Raw genomic sequence first — 15009 nt, 5'->3', positions numbered from 1 at the left:
CGCTGCGCATTCCCTGAAGGCTTGTGCTAGGTTGTGACCAACATACAGAGAGCTTACTGTGTGCACGGCAGCTGCATGCAAGTCATGCCACTGATAAAGAATAATTCAATTACCAGCTCAATGGACAGCCAGGTTACAGAAGTATCTTAAAACAGACTACTCAGATGAGGATGTTAAGCATCAAGGGCATGAGCAGCGAGATGCTGGGTGTATTGGCTGATCTACTGTATAGCCTCCTGTTACTGCCAAGGCCATGGAGGAGTCCTACTGCAATTTGGCAGAGGCTATTGCATGCTATCACCCTTTGCTATCTTTTGCAGCCTTGGCGTAGATAGGTACTTAAACCTGCTGTGACGTGCAGTAAAGCTCTGCAGAATATCAGGAATATCAACAGGAAAATGCAGCCACAAAATTTTGCAGCATATTTTGGAATGTGTTGCAGTAGGGTAAGATCGCAAAAATAAACTTACCTCCGATTTAGGCCCTGGCTGTTTCACATCGTGTGGCATCAGAATCATACCAATTCAAAATTTGCTGGTTCATAGAGCCTCTACATTGCAGGAAGAGGCCATTCAGTCCTTCGAGTCTACATTTACTCTCTGAAAATATCCTACCCAGATTCATACCCCCACCCTATTCCCATTACCTCACATCTATGATGGCCAATCCACCCAATCTGCACATCTTTGGACTGTGAAAGAAAACCATAGCACCCAGCAGAAACCCATGCAGACATGGGGCCAATGTGCAAAATCCACATAGACAGTCACCCGGGGATGGAATTGAACCCAGGTCCCAGGTACTTTGAGGCAACAATACTAATTGCTGTGCCACCATACCACCTGAAATAGCTTGGAATTGAACTCAGATCAATTGCTTGGAAGGCGGTTACGCTCACCACTGTACCACCATTACTCTACATTGCTCTGGCTCACATCTGGATATGCCATTCTACTTCAGCAGCACACAGACCATGCAGGAAACAGCTGATGGTGCATCACGTCCCACCACAAGGCAGCTGTAATCTTTGTTAGGCTCACACTCTCCCCAGAGTATTATGTTAAAAACTAAACAGATGTCAATGATTTTAAACTTCTCCACAGTTCCGTTACCTGACAACATTTGCTGAATTCACAAAATCCGCTGACTACCACACAGCAGTAGCAAAAATAGCCAAGGCTCCAAGGAATTACCACTGAAAGATTTAGACCTATGCTAAGGGTTGGATAACAAAAATCAGGCTGTGGTTACGCACCTGGGACTTATGTTTAGACCAGAAGAGACAGATGGTAGCTTTTTATTCCCATATCAAAATTGATCTCCATGAAATTAGTTTGCAGAAGTTAAACCTGATACCTAATGTATGTGATCAGCACTACAAGGCCCTTTACCAGGCAAGATCAAGCTGAAGGCCATGAGAAGACTTAAAGAATGAGAAAGTGCATTTCAATGGTTAACTTATATAGCCAGAGAGATTATTCAGTCGTAACAATGAATTATCAAGTTGTTAAAAGTTGATTTACTGTGAATTTGACAGATTCTAATTTTCAGTTCCCTGATGCATTCTCCATGCCAATATCTGGAACAATCAGAGTCCACTTGCCAAACTATCATGACTCCATTTCTTCTGCACTCTAAATCGTTGCTGCCTTTGACATTTGTTATTCTTACATTTATTTGATGAGTGCAAGTCAAAAAGCTTCAATAGAATGTATCCTTTGACAATAATTTTTATCCTTTTCCCTGAGAGTTGAGTGGCTATCCAGCAAGGAAGCATAGTGAGCTTCTGGCACTTGCCATTCACCCCAAGGCATCCTATGTATTGCTTAATAATCAATTCCAGGCTCCTTACCCTGATGGCACAAATACTTCTTCCAACTAAATATTTAGAAGATCAAAGCAAAGTTTCTACAGTTGAGAGTCTCTAAAAGTAGACAAAAGATCTAAGATGGATTATAGCAGGTAGGCAGAATGTCATACAAATATACTAACAAGAAACAAGAGTAGGCCATTCACCCTTTCAGCCTGTTCACCCATTTGATAAGAACATGTCTACTCTGATGTTAACCAAATTCTACGTTCCCAGACAATGTTTCATTCCCTTGGTAATCAAGAATCTATTTAACTTTGCCTTTAAAAGATTTGAAGTTTCTGCATCCATTGCCTTTTGAGGAAGGGAATTCTAAAGATTCTCAAATCTCTCAAAAAAATAAAGTTTTCCCATCTCTTTTTTTTCAATGGGTGAACCCTTATTTATAACCAATGGCCCCTGTTTCTAAATTCTCCGACAAGAGGAAATATTCTTTGGATATTGACCTGGTCAAATAAGCAGAATTTTACATGTTTCAAAGAAGTCACCTGATTCTTCTAAACTCCACAAGGTGCAGGTCCGCCCTGTCTAGCCTTCTGTCAAAAGGCAATACATTTATTCCAGATAGGAGCCTAGTAAACCTTCTGCAATATGCTTCTAATGCATTAACATTGTTCTGTATGTACAGTGACCGATACTGTACATAGTACTCCAGCATAGTCTCACCAATGTTCTGTATAACTGAAGTATAAGCTCCCTACTCTTGCATTTAATTCATTTCACAAGGAAACATAACATTCTATTAGCTTTCCTGATTACTTCTTGTACCTACATACTGATCTTGTGTGATACATTTATTAGGCACCCTCATCTCTGTGCCTCTGAACACTGCAGTCTCTCACTATTCAAATAATCTGCATCTTTTTTCATTCTTCCTGCCAAAATAGACAATTTCACACTTTACCACACGGTTCTCCATTTGCCAGATCTTTGCCCACTCACTTAAATAATGTATCTCCCTTTGTAAGTTCCTCATGTATACTTACACAGCTTACTTTTCTGCCTACCTTTGTGTTATCAACAAATTTAGTCACTAAACTTTCAATTCCTTCATCCAAATCATTTACAAAGCTTTTTTTCAAGGAATCAAAGGACCAGTACTAACCTCTGCGGCATACGACTCATGAAATCCTGTGGGCCTGAACAAAGCCCTACTCTTCTAACATTTTGCCTCATGTTACCCAGCCAAGCTTCTATCAATGCCTATATGTTGCCCCCAACATCATAGGAATTTATATACTATACATACACTGGTTCATCTTCATGTGCAACAAATTGCATCTTCAAAGAACTTCAATAAATAAGTTAAACATAATTTTCCTTTGGTAAGAACATATTGGCTCAGCATGATTCCCTTGAACTCATCTAAATGCCCTGTTGTAACATTTCTTAATAATTTTTACAGATATTAAGATAACTGGCCTGTAGTTTTCTGCTTTTTGCCTCCTTCCCTTACTTTTCCATGAGAATCCATACAGTATGGAAACAGGTCATTCAGCCCACAAGTCCACACTGACCCTCTGAAAAGCATTCCACCCAGACCCATCCTCCCACCCTTTCCCCATAACCCCACACTTCCAACTGCTAATGTAACTAACCCTTCCCTGAACACCAGGAGCAATTTAGCATAGCCAATCCACCTAACTTACACATCTTTGCACTGTGGAAGGAAGTAGGACCACCCAGCAGAAACCCAGACAGACATAGGGAGAACATATAAACTCCATACAGACAGGTGTCTGAGGTTGGAATTGAACTCAGGTGAAGCAGCAGTGCTAACCACTGAACCACTGTGCTGCCCTTTATGAGCAAAGGACTAATAATGGCTATTTTACAATCCAAAGGAACCAAATCTAATCATTTTTGGAAAATTAAACCCAGGCATCAACTATTTCACTAACTACTTCTTTTAAGAACTAGAATGAAACCTATTAAGACCTAGGGACTTGACAATTCATAGTTCCCACAATTATCTCCATTCTACTTCCCTAGTAATTGTAATTTTCTTCAGTTCTGCCCTCGCTTTCAATTCCTGATTTACAGCCAATTCTCGGATGCTTTTTGTATCCTCTCTAGAGAAGACGGACGTTAAGTATCCATCCAACCCATCTGCTATCTCTTCATCCTCCATTACTAATTCCCCAGCCTTATTTTCTAAAGGACCAACACTTACTTACTTTTCTTTTCTAAATATCTGACAAAGTGTTTTCCTTTTTATATCTTTGGCTAACCATCTCCTTAGTGAATTTAAATCTTACCTCATTATTAATGTTTTAGTAATTTGTTGCTGTTTTTCTAATCTGTCCAAATTTCTGACCTGCTACTTATCTTTGCAAGATTATGCATCTTTGAATTTGTTAACACATTTCAATTTTTTATTTAACTACGGATGGAATTTGTCGGAATGTATCTAATCTGCACTGATCGGAATATTTCCTTAAAAGTTTGCCATTGCATCTCTATTGACCTATCGCTTAACATTAATTTGCCAGTTCATTTCACTAGCTCTGCTTCTGTGCCTTGTTCAATTCCAAAATAGTAGTCTTGGACTTACACTTTCGTCCCTTAAGCTGTATATATTTTAAAAAATTATATTTTAAATGTTGTTACCAAGGGACACTTTCACTATGAGGTCAGTAATTAATCTTATCTCATTGGTCAATCCATGTCTAGTATAGAGATAATGGGAACTGTAGTTGCTGGAGAATCCAAGATTACAATGTGTGAAGCTGGATGAATACAGCAGGCCAAGCAGCATTTTAGGAGCACAAAAGCTGGCGTTTCAGGCCTAGACCCTTCATCAGATGTCTACTATAGCCTGCTCTGGTTGGTGTCAAACAATGCTAGTCTAAAAAAATTGTCATGAAAATATTTGATGTATTCCTCATTTAGGTGACTTTTTCCCATCCGATTTCTCCAGTCTGTATATGGGTTAAAATCCCACATGTACCATTTTGATAAACTCCCTTAATACCTTGTCCTACTATATTGTTCCAGTTCGAGGGCATGCACATAACTCTCACAAATGACCTTTTTCCTTTATTATTTCTCATCTCTGCCCAGGGTGATTCTATATCCTATTTTCTGAATAATCCCTCTCTATTGTTCGAATATCAGCTTTAATTAACAGAATCACTACACCACCTTTTCCTAGCTTCCTGTACTTCCCAAACATCAAATACCCTTCAATATTCAGGTCTGAATCGAGGTCATGCTGCAGCCATGTATCAGTTCCAGCCAACAGGTCATGATTACTTAAGCCAATATTCATTTTGTGCTGTCTGCTGTTTTATATTTTTCAGCAGACAGCCTGCGCTGTTGGTTTGATGGGCATCCAAACAAATTCATGAGGGGCTAGCACCACTTAAAATTAGCCTGCACTTCTCAATATGAGCTTGTATCCCTGAAAAAGGAAAGGTATTTTGTGCTAGCTACAGGGAATAAGAACACATGCAAAGGGAATCCATGTCAGGAAACATTGCAAAGTAGCACAGCATGGAAAGAAAGCACTCCAAGTTTTTCAGATGCCACACAAAGGGCCTTTTTAAAGAACGAGAAAGAGACGTACTGCAGTCACAAGGTTATACATGAATTTTATGAGAGAAGACTTGGTGAGCACCATAATGGGGCAGCCTATGGAATAAGGCTGATGGCTATGTAGAGCACAGTGCTGGATGCTTTGGAAAGCTTCCCAGAAACGCCAAGGAGTTTAGAAAGACTTTGTGCCAAAATTTGCAACTCACATGAAAGTGGTGGTCAACTCCATGTGGGCACTTGCAGCCAAAACAAAATGGCACAGCAATAAGAGCTCAATTTCCACTACAGTTGCTACTTACTCCGAGTCTTGGTGCTTCAGGAGAAATTCAGTCTGAAGTCCTGCAGGGGTAGCTTGCTCTCACTATGGCTATGGATTACAGAGTGGTCAAGCAAATTCCTACCATTGCTGAAGCGCCATGCTGGAGGATTTGCAGTGGCTCCAAGAAGCACTGTTCTTCTGAGGAGGACTCCATTCTTCCTTCTGTCCCTGCTAGTCTAGTTGTCCTTGTTGCTGCTTTCCACCAGTTAACATGTGACATCCAATCTGAAATGTTGCAGTCTGAAGCCTGGTCTTTTCGACCAAAATCTGCTTGAGGACTACCAGCAACAAGGTCTGCCATCTTATTAAAGTCAAGAACCTTCTATCAGCCAACTAGGATAGTACAGCAAATAAAGCATTAGGACACAGAAAAGCCATGGAAGATAAGCAGGCAACTTGCAGCCAAATGCAGCCAGTGCTCAAGATCAAAAAGTTGACTTTAAGATATTGGAAGATTTGAGTTACAAATGTGGTTTGGAAAGATTATTTTATGGTAGCTGATATTCTTTTTATGATGGCCAAGTGGATACTGTACCATTCAAAGACACGGGGAGGTCAGATGGGTAATTGTGATTGTGGACAGACGGATGTATTGCAGTTAGATGAGTGAGGATTTTAGTACTAAGAGGCATAGTCTAAGAATTTGGGCTAGACTTCAGAAGACATGTTCAAAAATACTTCTGTGCATAAAGGATGGTTAATGTTTAAAGCTTTCTTCCACAAATGTGGATGCTGAATCAGTTGTTAATTTTAAATGTCAGATAGATAATCTTTTTGTTAATCAAAGCTATTAAAGATACAGAGTTAGGCCACAGATCAGCCATGATTTCATGGAACAGAGAACAGTACAGCATAAGAACAGGCCCTTCAGCCTGCCATGTCTGTGCTGGCCACCATCCCATTCTAAACTAATCCCATCTGCTTGCACATGGCCTGTATCCCTCTATTCCCTGCCTGCTCATGAGTCTGTCTAATTGCCTCTTAAGCGTTGTTATTATGCCTGCGTCTATCACCTTCACTGGCACCTATTACCCTCTGCGTAAAAAACTTGCCTGGCACATCTCTTGTTATTTCCCCTTCCATCCCCACCACCTTAAACTTATAGCCCTTGTAATTGATATTTCCACCCTGAGAAATCCCTTTGAATGGCAGGATGGGCTCAAGAATCGAAGTGGCCTATTCCTGTTGCTGTATTCTTGTGTTCGTTAAGGCAGCCGAGGCAGAAAAGGACCATTTAAGTTGCTTTCTCTGTTCTTCTTGCTTCTTCTTATACTCTACAATGATACATTCCCACTCCACAGTTCCTCATTCTATAACTGATGTTTATGGTTATCCTGGTGACCTTTCAGAAAACTCGTAGTATCAGTATGTGAGAGAGTAGACCCAAATTCACATCCCACTCCAGGACTTGATTTCCAAGGAAAGTGGCTAAACAGATTGAGCATCAACTTGTAAGCCCTTTGAACACATGTCAAAAGCAGTATGTACTCTACTGAGCAGTAGCTTCAGAGGAAGTATTGGATCAACATGCCTAAGGTCTTCTTTATCATGTCGATGTGGTTCCAAGCTATCCAGATGGAGGACAGACTTTGATGCTCTTGGGTTCAAATGCAGCTGACTACAGGCTGCTATGGAACTAAGACTTCATGACTGTTCCCAAGATACCGGGCATTGGCTGAGGTGGTTCTCTGACACTTGCCACACAGCAACTGGAGCAATTGGAAACTCATTTGATTCTAAGACAAGGAAGAGTTGGCATGTTATGCCACAGTGTACACAATGGCTTCCTGCATATTGGAGAAACTTGCCATTCTCACAAAAAGAGATATTGGGAACTGCAGATGCTGGAGAATCCATGATAACAAAGTATGGAGCTGGATGAACACTGCAGGCCAAGCAGCATCTTAGGAGGCTTAAGATGCTGCTTGGCCTGCTGTCTTCATCCAGCTCCACACTTTGTTACAGCATTTTTGAGTGCGAGCAGCAGCGGAGGCAAGACGGACCCGGAAGACTGCAGCTAAGGTAAAGCAGTTTATTTTTAAAATTACTTACCGGTAGCGGGCAGCGGTGTTTTTTTTTCCTCTTTCAGAGAAGGAGCGGGAGCATCAGAGGAAGTGACGAGGACCAGAGGGGCAGCCGGGAAGGAAAGCAGTGACCATATATATCAGCAAGGCGGCTTAACCCGAGACTCTACAACTGTAGTGTCTCCCACCCGCCCTCCTCCTCTAACCTAGTTAATAAGGTAAGGTTCATTCTAAACTTTCTCTATTGAACATAAGTTTGTTATTAATTTGTTATTATTACTTGAAGTGAGCTTTCTGCTTTAGTATTGAGTGGGTGTTCAGATAAGTGGGGTATGGATGCTAGGGCAGTTGCTTGCTCCTCCTGCAAAATGTGGCAGTTGGGAGATGTGGCACACGTCTCCGCTGGCTACATCTGCGGGAAGTGCACCCAGCTACAGCTCCTTGAAAACCGTGTTAGGAAAATGGAGCTGGAGCTGGATGAACTACGGATCATTCGGGAGGCAGAGGGGGTAATTGAGAGGAGTTATCGGGAGTTGGTCACTCCTAAGGCTCAGGACGAGGATAGATGGGTTACAGTTAGGGGGAGGAAAGGGGACAGACAGACAGTGCAGAGATCCCCTGTGGGCATTCCCCTCAGCAATAAGTATACCGTTTTGGATACTGCTGGGGGGGTTGACCTACCAGAGGAAAGCCATAGTAGTCAGTTCTCTGGCACTGAGCCTGACACTGTGGCAAAGAAGGGAAGGGGGCAGAATAGAAAAGTACTCGTGGTAGGGGACTCGATAGTTAGGGGAATCGACAGGAGATTTTGTGGGCAAGATCGGGATTCCCGGAAGGTATGTTGCCTCCCTGGTGCCAGGGTCCGGGACGTCTCCGATCGGGTGTATAAAGTTCTGAAAGGGGAGGGTGAACAGCCAGAAATCGTGTTACATATTGGCACAAATGATATAGCCAGAAATAGGTTTGAGGATATAAAAAGTGATTTCAGGGAGTTAGGATGGAAGCTGCAGAGCAGGACGAACAGAGTAGTGTTCTCTGGTTTACTACCGGTGCCACGAGATAGCGAGGTGAGGAACAGGGAGCGGGCGCAGCTGAACACGTGGCTACGCAGCTGGTGTAGGAGGGAGGGTTTCAGATATGTTGATAATTGGGATGCCTTCTGGGGAAGGTGGGACCTGTACAAGAAGGACGGGTTGCATCTGAACTGGAAGGGGACCAATGTCCTGGGTGGAAGGTTTGCTCGAGTAGTTCGAGAGGGTTTAAACTAGTATGGCAGGGGGGTGGGAACCTGAGCTGTATACCAGAGGTGAGCGTTGATGCAGGTGAGGCAGTAGCAAGAGGTAGACCAGCTAGTGGGAAGGATTTTCCTGGGAAGGAACCAAGGGATCGGTTAAAGTGTGTTTGCTTTAATGCAAGGAGTATCAGGAATAAAAGTGATGAACTTAGAGCATGGATCAGTACCTGGTGCTATGATGTTGTGGCCATAACAGAGACATGGGTTTCTCATGGGCTGGAATGGTTGCTGGATATTCCAGGGTTTAGAACATTTAAAAAGAATAGGGAGGGGGCAAAAAGAGGGGGGGGTGTAGCACTACTAATCAGAGAGGGTATCACAGCTACAGAAGCTTCCATTGTCGAGGAAGATCTGCCTACTGAGTCAGTATGGGTGGAAATTAGGAACAGCAAGGGAGTAGTCACCTCGTTAGGGGTTTACTACAGGCCCCCCAATAGCAGCAGGGAGATTGTAGAAAGCATAGGTCGACAGATTTTGGAAAAGTGTGGACGCAGTAGGGTTGTTGTAATGGGTGACTTTAACTTTCCTAATATTGATTGGAACCTCCTTCGAGCAGAAGATTTGAATGGAGCTGTTTTTGTAAGGTGTGTTCAGGAGGGTTTCCTAACGCAGTACGTTGACAGGCCGACGAGGGGAGAGGCCATTCTAGACTTGGTGCTCGGAAACGAGCCGGGGCAGGTATCAGATCTTGTGGTGGGAGAGCATTTTGGTGATAGTGACCATAACACTCTCTCATTCTACATAGCTATGGAGAAGGAGAGGATTAGGCAGAATGGGAGGATATTTAATTGGGGAAGAGGAAACTATGATGCGATTAGACACGAGTTAGGAAGCATGGACTGGGAGCAGTTGTTCCATGGTAAGGGAACTATAGACATGTGGAGATGGTTTAAGGAACAGTTGTTGGGAGTGATGAGTAAATATGTCCCTCTGAGACAGGCAAGACGGGGTAAGATAAAGGAACCTTGGATGACGAGAGCGGTGGAGCTTCTAGTGAAAAGGAAGAAGGTAGCTTACATAAGGTGGAGGAAGCTAGGGTCAAGTTCAGCTAGAGAGGATTACATGCAGGCAAGGAAGGAGCTCAAAAATGGTCTGAGGAGAGCCAGGAGGGGGCACGAGAAAGGCTTGGCAGAAGGAATCCGGGAAAACACAAAGGCATTTTACACTTACGTGAGGAATAAGAGAATGGTCAAAGAAAGAGTAGGGCCGATCAGGGATAGCATAGGGAACTTGTGTGTGGAGCCTGAGGAGGTAGGGGAAGCCCTAAATGAGTTTTTTGCTTCTGTCTTTACGAAAGAAACGACCTGTGTAGTGAATGAAACCTTTGAAGAGCAGGTGTGCATGCTGGAATGGATAGAGATAGAGGAAGCTGATGTACTGAAAATTTTGTCAAACATTAAGATTGACAAGTCGCCAGGCCCGGATCAGATTTGTCCTCGGCTGCTTTGGGAAGCGAGAAATGCAATTGCTTCGCCACTTGCGAAGATCTTTGCATCCTCGCTCTCCACTGGAGTCGTACCTGAGGACTGGAGAGAGGCAAATGTAATTCCTCTCTTCAAGAAAGGAAATAGGGAAATCCCCGGCAATTATAGACCGGTAAGTCTCACGTCTGTCGTCTGCAAGGTGTTAGAAAGGATTCTGAGGGATAAGATTTATGACCATCTGGAAGAGCATGGCTTGATCAAATACAGTCAACACGGCTTTGTGAGGGGTAGGTCATGCCTTACAAACCTTATCGAGTTTTTTGAGGATGTGACTAGTAAGGTTGATGAGGGTCAAGCTGTGGATGTGGTGTATATGGACTTCAGTAAGGCATTTGATAAGGTTCCCCATGGAAGGCTCATTCAGAAGGTCAGGAGGAATGGGATACAGGGGAACTTAGCTGCTTGGATACAGAATTGGCTGGCCAACAGAAGACAGCGAGTGGTAGTAGAAGGAAAATATTCTGCCTGGAAGTCAGTGGTGAGTGGGGTTCCACAGGGCTCTGTCCTTGGGCCTCTACTGTTTGTAATTTTTATTAATGACTTGGACGAGGGAATTGAAGGATGGGTCAGCAAGTTTGCAGACGACACAAAGGTCGGAGGTGTCGTTGACAGTGTAGAGGGCTGTTGTAGGCTGCAGCGGGACATTGACAGGATGCAGAGATGGGCTGAGAGGTGGCAGATGGAGTTCAACCTGGATAAATGCGAGGTGATGCATTTTGGAAGGTCGAATTTGAAAGCTGAGTACAGGATTAAGGATAGGATTCTTGGCAGCGTGGAGGAACAGAGGGATCTTGGTGTGCAGATACATAGATCCCTTAAAATGGCCACCCAAGTGGACAGGGTTGTTAAGAAAGCATATGGTGTTTTGGCTTTCATTAACAGGGGGATTGAGTTTAAGAGTCGTGAGATCTTGTTGCAGCTCTATAAAACTTTGGTTAGACCGCACTTGGAATACTGCGTCCAGTTCTGGGCGCCCTATTATAGGAAAGATGTGGATGCTTTGGAGAGGGTTCAGAGGAGGTTTACCAGGATGCTGCCTGGACTGGAGGGCTTATCTTATGAAGAGAGGTTGACTGAGCTCGGTCTCTTTTCATTGGAGAAAAGGAGGAGGAGAGGGGACCTAATTGAGGTATACAAGATAATGAGAGGCATAGATAGAGTCGATAGCCAGAGACTATTTCCCAGGGCAGAAATGGCTAGCACGAGGGGTCATAGTTTTAAGCTGGTTGGTGGAAAGTATAGAGGGGATGTCAGAGGCAGGTTCTTTACGCAGAGAGTTGTGAGAGCATGGAATGCGTTGCCAGCAGCAGTTGTGGAAGCAAGGTCATTGGGGTCATTTAAGAGACTGCTGGACATGCATATGGTCACAGAAATTTGAGGGTGCATCCATGAGGATCAATGGTCGGCACAACATTGTGGGCTGAAGGGCCTGTTCTGTGCTGTACTGTTCTATGTTCTATGTTCTATGTTCTATTGGCAGTTCTTTTGGTTCTTCTTTCTCTGCCTGCTTTTCTCAGGCAAAAATGAATGTAATTAAGCTCACTCCCTCGAATAGTGGATAGCAAATTGAAGAATATGGCAAATATCTCCAATTCCAGCCTGCAAGGAGTATATTGCATAGACATTTATGACCAGGATCACCTTTACAGCGACCAGCAATGCTTGCCCTATTCTAAAGATTGCTGTTGTGGCTACAACAGGGCAGGCATTGGTAGGGGAAGTGGTAGTGTAGTGGCATTGTCACTGGGCTAATAATCCAGAGCTCCCAGACGAACATCTTGGGAACATGCCTTTGGATCCCCCAATGGTGCATGGTGACATTTGAATTCAGTTTTAAAAAAGGCTAATGGTGATGATGTACCTATCATTTTAAAAACCTATTTGAAACACCAATGTCCTTTTGGAAAGGAAATATACCATCCTTAGCTTGTTTGGCTTTTTTCTGCCTGCAGATTGACAATGATGTGATTGGCTCCTAACTGCCCTCTGGCCAAGGAATGCCTACTTCCCATGAATGAATGAAAAAAGAAGATTTCAGTGACTTCTTGCTCTTTTGAAATTAACATACGAATTCAAAGCAAATGAATTACTCTTGGACCAGGTCCAACCAGGGTAGACTAGTTTCTCAGAGAGACTATAAATAAAAGCATGACACATGAAAAGAATACATCTCATTGTTTTGGGGCAACATGCCAGAAAGCCTAAAATATGGAATCAGACAAATGGTCAAGTTGATTATTTTGGCACTATTTTCCATTTGGAAATGAATTCTGAGGAAGTGACATACCGGATTCAAAATATCAATTCTGTTTCTCTCTCTCTATGAATGTGCTACAATTTTCCAACACGTTATGGTTTAAAATAATTATGGTTTCTGGTTTTCAAATGCAAAGTAAAAGCAAAACACTGCGGATGCTTGACATCTGAAATATAAACAGAACGTGCTGGAGACTCTTAGCAGATCTGACCACATCAATGGAGAGAAAAACAGAGTTAATGATCTGAGTCCAAAGGCTCTTCTTTGGAATTATTTCAGATTTTCACTTTATACTATAATTAGTGTTTTCCACATGCCTGATCTTCTCACAACATCATCTCACTGCAAATAAATAATATTTCTATTGCACCTTCGGAAATCAATTGAAATTCCTCTTTTACATTCTGGTGCACCCGAGAACTTTGAAGGAAGCTAGGGAAGGGATTGCTGGGCCGCTTGCTGAGATATTTGTATCATCGATAGCCACGGGCGAGGTGCCGGAAGACTGGAGGTTGGCTAATAGAAACAACGAAACATAGAAACCTACAGCACAGGAACAGGCCCTTCGGCCCTCCAAGCCTGCGGCGATCAAAATTCTCTGTCTAACCTGTCATCTATTTTCTAACGATCTGTGTCCATTTGCTCCCTGCCCATCCATGTACCTGTCCAAATATATCTTAAAAGACGCTAACGTGTCTGCGTCTACCACCTCCACTGGCAACGCATTCCAGGCACCCACCACCTTCTGTGTAAAGAACTTTCCACACATATTTTCCTTAAAACTTTCCTCCTCTCACTTTGAACTCATGACCCCTAGTAATTGAGTCCCCCACTCTCGGAAAGAGCTTTTTGTTATCCACACTGTCGATACCCCTCATGATTTTGTAGACTTCAATCAGGTCCCCCTTCAAACTCCGTCTTTCTGATGAAAATAATCCTAATCTACTCAACCTCTCTTCCTAGCTAGCACCTTCCATACCAGGGAACATCCTGGTGAACCTTCTCTGCACCCTCTCCAAAGCGTCCACATTCTTTTGGTAATGTGGCGACCAGAACTGTACACAGTACTCCAAATGTGGCCGACCCAAAGTCCTACACAACTGCAACATGACCTGCCAACTCTTGTACTCAATACCCCGTCCGATGAAGGAAAGCATGCCATATGCCTTCTTGACCACCCTATTGCCCTGTGTTGTCACCTTCAGGGAACAATGGACCTGAACACCCAGATCGCTCTGTTCATCAATTTTCCCTAGGACTGGATGTGAGATTTCTCGCTGAGCTGGAAGGTTAGTTTTCAGATGTTTTGTCACTTTTTTATATTTGACAAAATATACTTTATTCATAAGATGTACAAAAAATAAAACATTTATACAAAACCTAGGTCATGCAAGCCGCTCCGGGTTACCCAGGGGGTACATACACCAACTAAAGGAAAAAAAAACAAAGCAAAGACAGTACCCCGGCAGTTGTCTCCCTGCACAGTCCCCGTTGGCCCTCTGACCAGATGGAGAAGGCGCCAGCTGGGCCCAGTTGCCAGATAGGGCCCTTTTTCCTATTCTGGACGAGGGGTTTCATACCGTGGTCTTTCCCCACCGTGCCTTGGCGGCGGCTGCCCCAAGCTTTAGCGCGTCCCTCAGCACGTAGTCCTGGACCTTGGAGTGCGCCAGTCTGCAACACTCGGTCGGGGTCAGTTCTTTCAGCTGGAAGACCAGCAAGTTGCGGGCAGACCAAAGAGCGTCTTTCACCACATTGATGGTCCTCCAGGCACATTTGATGTTGGTCTCGGTGTGCGTCCCCGGAAACAGCCCGTAGAGCACGGAGTCCCGCGTCACGGAGCTGCTCGGGATGAACCTCGACAAATACCACTGCATCCCCCTCCAGACCTCCTGCGCATAGGCACACTCCAGAAGGAGGTGATCGACAGTCTCGTCCCCCCCGCAGCCGCCTCGAGGGCAGCGTGCGGTGGTGCAGAGATTCCGGGCATGCATAAAGGATCTCACTGGCAGAGCCCCTCTCACCGCCAGCCAAGTAATGTCCTTGTGCTTGCTTGAAAGTTCTGGCGATGAGGCATTCTGCCAAATGACTTTGGCAGTCTGCATGGGGGACCACACGACGGGATCCACCCTCTCCTTTTCCCGAAGGGTCCCGAGGATACTACGTGCTGACCACTGCCTGACGGCCTTGTGGTCAAAGGTGTTTCCTTTCAAAAATTTCTCCAGGA

Source organism: Stegostoma tigrinum, chromosome 7 (assembly GCF_030684315.1).
Source record: "Stegostoma tigrinum isolate sSteTig4 chromosome 7, sSteTig4.hap1, whole genome shotgun sequence".
NCBI lineage: Eukaryota > Metazoa > Chordata > Chondrichthyes > Orectolobiformes > Stegostomatidae > Stegostoma > Stegostoma tigrinum.
Note: the sequence above shows the minus strand (reverse complement) of the source record.